The sequence below is a fragment of the Macrobrachium rosenbergii genome, chromosome 9 (genome assembly GCF_040412425.1).
Source record: "Macrobrachium rosenbergii isolate ZJJX-2024 chromosome 9, ASM4041242v1, whole genome shotgun sequence".
In the NCBI taxonomy this organism is placed as follows: domain Eukaryota; kingdom Metazoa; phylum Arthropoda; class Malacostraca; order Decapoda; family Palaemonidae; genus Macrobrachium; species Macrobrachium rosenbergii.
Window position 1 is genome coordinate 26,650 of NC_089749.1, and position 11,501 is coordinate 38,150.

Sequence of the window (11,501 nt, forward strand, 5' to 3'; positions counted from 1 at the left end):
AATGTGATGCTATTTATAGCAAGAAAATTAAGGTGAAGAAGCATTTATCACGAAACTCCGCAAGGAATCTCAATCCCCTTCAACTTTGCAAACGAACATTTAATTGAATTCCTGTACAAACATTCAATTAGCAAACTCCATTTCCTTCTGAAATTTCTCTCAATAATTCCGCTACATGTTCACGTTTTTACCAAAGTGTTGTCACTATAACTACACCAGAATGATTTCATTTTAGATTAAGTTATATTGGCTGCTTAAGAAATCGTCCTCATCGCATCATGGTATATCTAAGTTAGAGATTATCTAAAATTAACACAAGGAATCAGAAACTTATAATGATTTTGAGAGAGAAAGAGAGAGAGAGAGAGAGAGAGAGAGAGAGAGAGAGAGAGAGAGAGAGAGAGAGAGAAATGAAAATATTTAAGAGCAAAGGAATCAGGATCTTATAATGGTTTCTACTTGACGGAGAGAGATTGAGAGAGAGAGATACTGGGAGAGAGACTAAAATACTTAACAAAAAAGGAATCAGAAGCTTAAAATGGTTCCCAAGAGAGAGAGAGAGAGAGAGAGAGAGAGAGAGAGAGAGAGAGAGAGAGAGAGAGAGAGAGAGAGAGAGAGAGAAATTAAAATATTTAATAAACAAGGAATCAGGATCTTATAATGGTTTCTACTTGACGAAGAGAGATTGAGAGAGAGAGATACCGAGAGAGATTAAAATATTTAACAAAAAAGGAATCAGAAGCTTAAAATGGTTCCCAAAAGAGAGAGAGAGAGAGAGAGAGAGAGAGAGAGAGAGAGAGAGAGAGAGAGAAATTCTGAAGTGTGTATAAAATTGTCGGTTTGGACTCATCCGTGATTGATGAAGGCAACGTATACCAGGTTGTGGCGACTGAGGTGAAGGTGCCGTGATTTACAGGAAGTCTTCATCCTCTGAAAGACGGATTTAACCACCCCCTCTCTCTCCCCTCCTCCCCCACCTCCTTTTTACCCTGGACCTCCATTTCCCCCTCGTCTATTCCCCGAGATTCTCCCTCCTCCTCCTTTTACGAAAACACCGGAAAAGGCACGAAACAAGCCAGACTTGATGACAGGGAGAGATGAATGGCCGGTTTCTGGAAGGAGAAGGAAGTAGGAAGATGAGAGGGAAGAATAGAGAGGCAAGAGAAAGTGACAAGAGGCAGAAGAGGTAAAGAAGAGGAGGTCAGAGGAGAAGGTCTAAGAGCCTGAATGCAAAAAACTGATTAAAAAGCTTGTGGGTTATCACAAACGCATTTGAATATGCAAGTTGAACTCAGTATATTTTAGAATGAAAAAGTAGGGGTATAGAAGAAAATGTAATATAACAAAAATTATAAACGCAATAAAAATTAAAAACAATCTTTACTTTATAAACGACGCTCATAGAAAAATACCATAGGAAAATAATTTCAGTAACGCGCGAATATAATTTTCCACAGATTAAGTTTGACTTTCCTTGCAGGAAGCTAAATATGCGCCGTTGATTTCTTATCTTTGATAAATGCCATATGTTCTCGAACTATTATTATGATCCATTTTATGGTTGTTTAAGGATTCACTGGAAATACTAAGGAGGAGTTTAGTGGATACACTATGTAAAAAAACAATGCACAGTGGCAAATTAATGGCAGCATTTGATAAAGATATTATAGCTTTAGTAAGGATGTTTTAGTTCAGCTATCACAATTTTAAATTGTTGTATTTCATAGGCGATATGTTCTTTTAGTTAACTTTACAAAAAAAAAAAAATTAGATACATCACGTGATCTTACATTTTAAATTTATATCAAATCTTCACCTTTTATATATAAATTTATTATATATATATATATATATATATATATATATATATATATATATATATATATATATATATATATATATATATATATATATATATAATTATGTAAAACATCGACTATGGTGCTCCTATCTCTTTCTAATATTGTGTTACGGCAGTGGCATAATAGTAATTATGATAAAAATAATGTACTCATCGCCACTAACATCGGAACGACAGCAATTACTACTGTTAATAATAATAATGCTAATGATAAAATAAAACCAATTCTTCATGTGATATAACAAAGACCCAGATATAAAAGACTGCTGAAGCCATTGCTCTATCATTTTGGGACTAACATCTCATTTAATAAATCAAAGTCAGAAATTGATAAGAATACATTTTATGAAAAAGATTAAAATTATATTACTCTTTCCTTTTAAAATCGGAATGAGACTAAATAACTACCATTCTTTATAACACTGGAAAGGGAATGATAAATTTAAAACACGTCCATCTTCATGTGATATAATGGTAGCACAATTTTCCTATCAAAGCCACAACTATCATTTTAAGGACAACAAACAATCTCATTTAATAAATCAAAGTTAGAGAAAACTGATAAGAATACATTTTATGAAAAAGATTAAAATTATATTATCTCTTTCTCTTTTAAAATGGGCTAATGAGACTAAATAATATACCATTCTTTATAACACTGGAAAGGGAATGATCTATTATTTATACACGTCCATCTATCGCATATATATAATGGTAGCATAATTTTTCCTATCAAATATACTCATTTATACGAACGTAACTTTGTAAGTCGATGCCACTAAAGCAATTATTTTAACGAAAATTGTGTAATATATAAAATATATATAAAAGTATATGTATGTGTATGTGTGTATATATATATATATATATATATATATATATATATATATATATATATATATATATATATATATATATATATATATATATATATATATATATATATATATATATATATTAAGGGCCAATGGGAAGGAAAACCCAATGTCCCCTACTTCTACAAACTAGATATGAAGAATGTAAAGAAGAAAAAAGATGAGCAAAGGAAAATTTGTAAGGGACTTCCTTTGAAGAAATAAAAAAAAGCGAAAGCAGTACAATAATTCCAAAGCTTTGTAGCAGAAGGAAAGAGAGAGGCTAAGAATTAATGTGAGAAGAATGGTGAGGTGGCTGGTGCCGAGGACAACTCCTCTCCTCAGGACTATGGAACAGTGGTAAAAAAGTTCCTATTGAAAAGAGAATAACAAGAGACCAGTAATGAAGGAGTACCCTTTATTTCATTAGCAACCCATTAACAGTTTCATTTACAGGTATACGCACAGTAATCCTATATATAAAGCATAAATAAAAAATCATATCTTACTATGTTAATTTTCAAGATCAAGGTAAAACGTAAAAATCACGTATCAACGGAAAGCAGAAAAAGGAATCAGCTGCATAGAAAGCAGACATTCTTAAAATAATTCGGTCCTGCAGTTTCATAAACACCTTTCACCAAAGGGCTAAATGAAGTGGACAAACCACTCATTATTACGTAAAAGAAAATAAAAAAAAATTAATGCGCAAAAACAAAATCAATCCACTTTCGTTATGAAATAAAAATAAAGAATTTATGAGTCTGGAAACGCATGAAATTTTACAGGTGCATAGGTAAAATGGCCTACTTACGGCTGATTTAAAAAAAATCAAAATGAATACATTTATTAGTTATATTTTCCTTTCTATACTTTTTCTTTTTATCCCGTAACCTATCCTCCAAAAGAATCTTTTAAAATCTTTCAAAAACACCAGTTCAACGACTTAAATAGTGAGTGGTATCTGAGAATGTCACCCCCAAGGCACCCTGCCCTCAAAAATAGGGGAGGGGTGGCAAGAAACAAGAGAGAATCTTACTCCGCATGTGTCCCGATTGTCAATCATTGATTTTATCTTGCATTATGGACCCATTAAAAGGCGAAGACATCGACATCAATGTCGATTCTATCTTAGTATGACAGTGGGTCCTAAAGGCCAATTTGTCTACGACTTCCTCTCCAGGGAGATAGGGGAAAATAATTCGGTATTCCAACTGGAGTGATGAATATTGCAGTGAAATGGGGAAGGTATCTTCAGTTTTGGAAACTGATGCAACTTTGTTTCACTTTCAAATTGATTTTTCTTGCTATTTTTCATTAGTCGCAGAGTAATCCTGTCAGAAGATTGTGTGATATATATTTATGGCAAAAATTAATTTACTCCATGATATATAACTGCTGAATATTTCAATTAGTTTTTCACTTTCTTCGTTTAAGAATACTGTTTCTAATGGCACATATTTTTATATAATTTCCAATGCTGATGGACGGGGTTCAACCTCATTCGGAATACAATTGTGTCAAGACCCTTATTAATATTAATTATTTCCATAAAGGAATCGTACCATTCCTTCTTTTTGCCGGAAATCATTGCCCTTATCTACACCACAAGTCCCTCATTATCATATTCCGTTGCGTAGTTCGAGCTCTCTGACGAAATACAGTAACTATAGGGAATACAAGATAAGGACTGCTCTTGTTGGGACGGGAAATAAACAGCTGAGGCGAATTGATTATTTATTTTATTTTCGTTTTATTTTTCTCTATTCTTTGGTTTTTGCCTTAATGAGGCAGCTATTAGTCCCCATATAGAAAAGGTCTAGACGTATTTGAACCAATAATTTCGAATATTTTTTTCCTATTGTTTATTTGTTTACCCTTGCCTATTGGTTTTTCGATTTAACATACGGTGTTGGCTAAACTTTTTAAATATTTCATTTCATTTAAAACAGAAAAGAATATGGATCATTCTGCAATGAGTGTACTTAAGACTTCTTATCCTCAAGCTGAAGCACTGGCAAAAGACATCTTCTGGAAGGTTTTATTTAATTTCGCTCATACAAATTTGCAAGTGAAAATACCAAGCACTCCCCATTGTTCATTGGCTTACGTTCTCTCTCGGATTTCTAAAATTCAAATTCCTGAACAAACCTCGTTTCCATTCACTCCCAACACCTTCCCTCGTTTCAGACAAAAGGAAGAATCTCATCAGCATCAAAATAACACAAATAATATACTTTCAATAGATTTCAACAACCCAGTTCCCACTGGAAAATTCGTTTCAGCATCGCTTACTGTTTGCATAACGAAACCATCGTCACAAATCTTTTAACTCTCTTATATTTTTGTGTATGTTTCGTATAGAAAAGAAATACAAAGCTTATTGAGAATCGACCAAGGATATGCTATTCAACACGATTCGTCTCGTTAAAACTAAGAAGGAAAATAGAAACCTTCATAAAAATTACTGTTACAAACAAGAAATATCCTTAATTTAATGATCTACAGCTTCTGGTAAATCTAACATGGAATGAAACTTACAAATAACAACCTTTATTTGTTAGTAATGTAAACGACAATAATAATTTGAAAATGAACTGACCATCCACCTCACTGCAGCGCCACTCGATGATATATGCAGGAAACGATAACAGTTTTTCTTAATGGAATCATTCTGATGAATTCCATTATTCTCGGTAAGTGATTCTGCAACCAGTGATATTGTTTTAGTATTTCACTGGTTCACCCAAAAAGGCCTAGGCTGGCTTGTGATTTATCGGAGAAGGAATAATATGTCGCAGGTTCCAATAATGAGTAAAGCATTGATTTAGAAATAAGTGCCAAGCGACGTAACCCAGTGACCGAAAATGAAGAGATGATTTTGCAACAGAAACTGTTCTTTTTTTACCGATATCATTATTTGATACTACGATAGTAGCAATAATAATGGCGCTGTATTAGATAAAAGGCATGTACATATATTATCAATAATAAATTCTGAGGTAAAATTACTTGAAAAATCTATGGTAAAATAGACAAAGCTGAATTGTAATTAAGCGTGACAAAAAAAAAATATACACTACTAAATATGAATTTGAAAAATACATATAAAATCAAAAACATCTATACACATTGCAATATCCTGAATCCGTCTCTAATCAATGTGTGACTAAGAATAGCTCGTATATTTACAGAGAATGACAGTGGAAGAACCGCAGATAAACATCATAATATGAAGTAAACTTTGCTTAAGGTAAACAACCGCTGTTTACTTCTCCATCTACTCTCCTTAAAACACGTGTCAACCGAACAGAGACAGTGAGCTCCATCGTCAGGCTAGGAAGGACATATGAGACACTCAGTCACGTTCTGTGTCTGGTACATAATAACTGAACGTGAGTAAGTATAAAGCCTATCTTCTGTGACAGTCATGATATCTCCATAATACCAGCATTATAAAAATGGACTCAGCGTTAATGTATTCCATTATACCAGCATTATATAAAAATATATATATATAATTATATATTGTGCAGTTAGTTATTTGTTTTACCAACCAGTGGTGAATGTCAAATATAGGAATACATATTTTCCTAATAATTTTACAAAGTACAATCATAAATAAAATAATGGCAGTTTTAATGTATACTGCATTATATATATATATATATATATATATATATATATATATATATATATATATATATATATATATATATATATATATGTGTGTGTATATATATTGTGCTGTTTTTCATTAGTTATTTGTTTTACCAACCAGTGGTGAATGTCAAATATAGGAATAGGATATTTTCCTAATAATTTTACAAAGTACAATCATAAATAAAATAAGAGTTATCAGTGGAACAATTAGCTTGTTTTACTGACAACTCTTCTGTTTCTCAATCCTTTCTCTCGTATCTAACCTTGACCTAGTTTTCTGTCCAGCTGCCTTTAGTTAAGATATTTATCAAAAACGTCTTCTGGATCTCTACTCCCCAGAAACTTAAGACAAATCGTTGCTCACATAATCTCTGACAATAACTTGGCCTTGTCGTAATGAACTTCGTAATTATGGCATCTCATCCTTAAACGTTCCCTTTTGATTAAACCTTCACTGGTCTTTAGTAACCTTTAGGGGCGATTCAATTTGCCCAATAAGTGGAATGAGCGGTGCTCGATTGCTAACCTAATCTCGCATTTCAAACGATGTCTGACTAGTAAACACTCTGGATATGGAATTAGGTCTAAAGCCCGGTCATATTCCTTCCAGGAAATTAATACAACCGTTACATTCGAGCGGTGCCAGTCAGACTCAATTTGAAATGAATCGCAATTTACACAGTATTTTCAAGGTTCCCGAATGAAGGGTTAAAATGAGAGGAACTATCAATTGTTCTCGGGTTGTACGAGGAAAAACTAAAACTAAACAGAAGGAGAACTTAGTTATAAGGCTTCATTGGACAATCCTGATAAAGAAGGGAACGACAGAAAAAATGTTGATGAATACGTGTACATTTCATTCATTTTCATTTGTAATCAACCCTTCATATTCCTCTGACTGCAGTGCCCAAGTTTCAAACAAGTGCTTGAGATGCAGCAATGTGATTCGAATCATTGACACTTTTCTGTAACCGCAAAATCAACCATGCTGCTGAGAACTTCAAACACGTACAAGACCATTTGCACGTGAATACACCAAACATTTACCAGACTATATACCAACAATACCCAAGAGTGAAACTCTCAATGCCAACTGTCTATTCAGACATGACCAGGTGGTACCCGTTACCATTATAAATAAGCGGTCCTGAAAACGGCTTGGTGGGCAAGTTAAATTTACTGAATTCTAGAGTTCTGATGCTGCTATTCCTCGCAGTTCACTGTAGAATGAGTGACGTGTCTGCCTTCATACTATTACTGGCTAAGATGGTTTTTTTGTTTTCTGTAAAAGAATGGCTATTTGTCTGTTAGTCCACATTTTTTCTGTCAGCCCTCAGATCTTAAAAACTAATGAGGCTAGAGGACTGCAAATTGGTATGTTGATCATCCACCCTCCAGTCATCAAACATACCAAATTGCAGCCCTCAAGCCTCAATACTTTTTATATTATTTAAGGTTAAGTTAGCAATGATCGCGCGTCTGGCACCGCTATAGGTGCCAACTACACAGGCCAACACCGGCCCGTGGCTGAAGTTTCGTGGGGCGCGGCTGAGAGTTTCATGGGCAGTGGCTGAAAGTTTCAAACAGCATTATACACTGTACAGAAAACTTGATTGCGCCAAAGAAACTTCGGTGCATTTTTTGTTTCATGTCTATTCTCTAGGTGATATGTGCAACTAACAGTGCGTTTTATACGTCCAGATTCTCTCTCTCTCTCTCTCTCTCTCTCTGACTCTTCATTGGAGGGGTGGGTAGAGCTCTCGGCTAGCACGCCGTTGGCCCAGCGTTCGACTCTCCGACCAGCCAATGAAGAATTAGAGGAAGTTATTTCTGGTGATAGAAATTAATTTCTCGTCATAACGTGGTTCGGATTCCACAATAAGCTGTAGGTCCCGTTGCTAGGTAACCAGTTGGTTCTTAGCCACGTAAAATAAATCTAATCCTTCGGGCCAGCCCTAGGAGAGCTGTTAATCAGCTCAGTGGTCTGGTTAAACTAAGATATACTTAACTTTTTTCTCTCTCATTCAACACCGGATAAATCTTGAATGTTTCAGGGCTGAGAGCTTTCTTCATTCGTTATGAAAGATGTAGGGAAGAAGAAAGATACACGAGCCGCCACGAGTTTCAGTGGATGAGCTACGCGAGGAACATTACTTGCTTCTGTGGACAAGTTGGCATTAAATATTTATATAGACTTATCAACTGCGGTTCCTTTTTGATATCTTATTACCATAACATCATTATTGACACAGCAACTATTATGGTTATTATTGCAGTGATTTCATGTGCACTAGTACAGTTACGATTTGGTTCTTATTATTATTTTGAGTTTCACTGGTTATGTAATATCGTTACGATATTGTCATTAACATTACAGTACTCTTATTACAAGTTTAAGAAACAGAAGGAAATAAAAAAAATATGATAGAGAATAAATTAATTATGTCGCATTCACGTTTGCAAAAGCTACGACTTAGTTCTCGGCGTTTCTTTGACTGTCAATGGATTTGTAAATATTATTCCAGTATAATCATTATTAACGTTATATTTGCTCTTAAAGCAAACATATAAAACAAAAGTATGGAAATAAAAATAAGAATAATGGATAAATAACTTAGGTTTCCTATGATAGGCCCAAAATCGCAATGGGCACAGTCCAATGCGAACTGAAAGCGAGCAAATGATAATAGCCATCCAACGCACTTGTTTTGTAATGCCATCAGCTTATCGTCAAACCATTCACCGAGATTTATATGAACATTGCCCCTTGCCAGGGCATTCGGCCAGGATTTAATGTACATTTAAACATCTATTAGGAAGGATAAATGAGCCTCAGTTTATTCCATTAATTCGATTGGCGCACCGCCTCCGCCATTGCTATTATTATTATACTATATTCTGCGACGACTACTACTACGTAATTGTGTTGATATTTTTATCATATTCACTCAAAGGATAATTCGAATGAACTGCTGTCAATTGGGTCACTGCTGAGTCGGGAAGTTAGGGAAAACACGCAGGTATGCAAGCAGTTAGCCTGCTCAGGTAATTCCTTGGTTACAGTTGTACTCAGGTTCCAACTTCTTTTATGACATGTGTGGCCTGGTTGGCTGATGCACTCGAAAGACCTGTGTTCGATCCTGATGTGAGTCAGAAATTTACTTCTGTTCCACACGTAGTTGTGTGTCGATATTTCTATCATATTAACTCAGAAAGGATAATTCAAATGAAATGCTGCCTATTGGGTCACTGCTGAGTTGGGAAGTTGGGGAAAACACGCTGGTATGCAAGCAGTTAGCCTGCCCAGGTAATTCCTTGGGTACAGTTGTACTCAGGTCCCAGCTTCTTTTGTGATTTGTGTGGCCTGGTTGGCAAACCTGGGTTCGATCCTGATGTGAGTCAGAAATTTATTTCTGTTCCACACGTAATTGTGTGTTGATTATTTCTGTCATATTCACTCAGAAAGAATAATTGAATGAAATGCTGTCAACTGGGTCACTGCTGAGTCGGGAATTTGGGGAAAACATACTGGTATGCAAGGCAGTTAGCCTGCCCAGGTAATTTCTTAGGTACAGTGGTACTCAGGTTCCAACTTCTTTTATGACTTGTGTGGCTTGGGTGGCAGCGGTCCTGTCTTTCAGTTGAAAGACCTGGGTTCTGATCCTGATGTGAGTCAGAAATGTATTTCTCATCCACATGTAATTGTGTGTTGATTATATATATATATATATATATATATATATATATATATATATATATATATATATATATAATATATATATATATATATATATATATATATATATATATATATATATATATATATATATATATATATATATATATATATATATATATATATATATATGATTATTATCACTTTTGTACGTGATTCATTTATCACACATTACAGGTGAAAAATAAGAAACGGGGTGTAGGTCACTGACCGGTTTCGACTTTATTTCCAAGCCATTGACGAAGGATCAGTCCTTCGTCAATGGCTTGAAATAAAGTCGAAAACCGTCAGGACCTACATTCTTTCTTATTTTTCACCTGTGGTAATGTGTGATATATATATATATATATATATATATATATATATATATATATATATATATATATATATATATATATATATATGTATATATATATATATATATATATATATATATATATATATATATATATATATATATATATATATATATATATATATATTGTATGTATATGTATATAATGTATGTGTATATGTATATATATATACTGGGGTTTCAAAATTAGAGGCCCCCTCCACAGAACAAATGGAAAGTTATGAAGTTTTCTGCTATAGCCTGTCTCCAAGTACATTATTTTATGTTTCTATTAAGCTATTTTTCATTTTTCGTTTCTTGTATTTTCAGACTGAGTGACGGAGTTAGATACAGCCATGGCTGATGACTCGGAGGAAATCAGATGGATTGACCGAATCCGGGCTATAACCTTCAGAGAGGCCAGGGATGCTGGCGCATCCTTCATTTCACGTTCCTGGATAGCTTAATACATTAAAAGAGATGAATTCTTTGTTAAAAGGAAATGGAACAAAAATCCATATGACTGTCATTGCGAAAAGAGTGAGAATCTTGGAAGGCCTGAAGTCCTTTCTCAGGAGTCAAAAGACATCATAGCTGAGGCAGTGGAAAGACATCATAGCTGAGGCAGTGGGTAGACCAAGAAAGTCTTTACGTAAATTGGCGCTTGAACTAGAAACCAAAAGGGGAAAGAAGAGAAGTTATAGTGCTGTATATCGTGAGTTGAAAAAACCTGGTATCAAGCAAGCCCAACATCACTCAGCAAGAGGGAGAAGACCATGCATGGTTTTGTGGTTCATTTCTTAAAGACTGGGATGAAGCTGACTTTCTCCATGTTGCCGCATCACATGAATTCTTCATTTACACAGTCAGGAAGTCAAATCATAAAAATGACATCATTTGGGCTGCAAAGTTGGATGATATCAGCGATGATGTGCGATATCGCCAAGTTGTGAAATTTCCTGAATGTTTGGGAATTTTTCTCTGTTTCATAGCCAAACGGTTAATGTGGATCATCAAAGAAAGAGGACAGTCATAGAATGGCAAATACTTCAG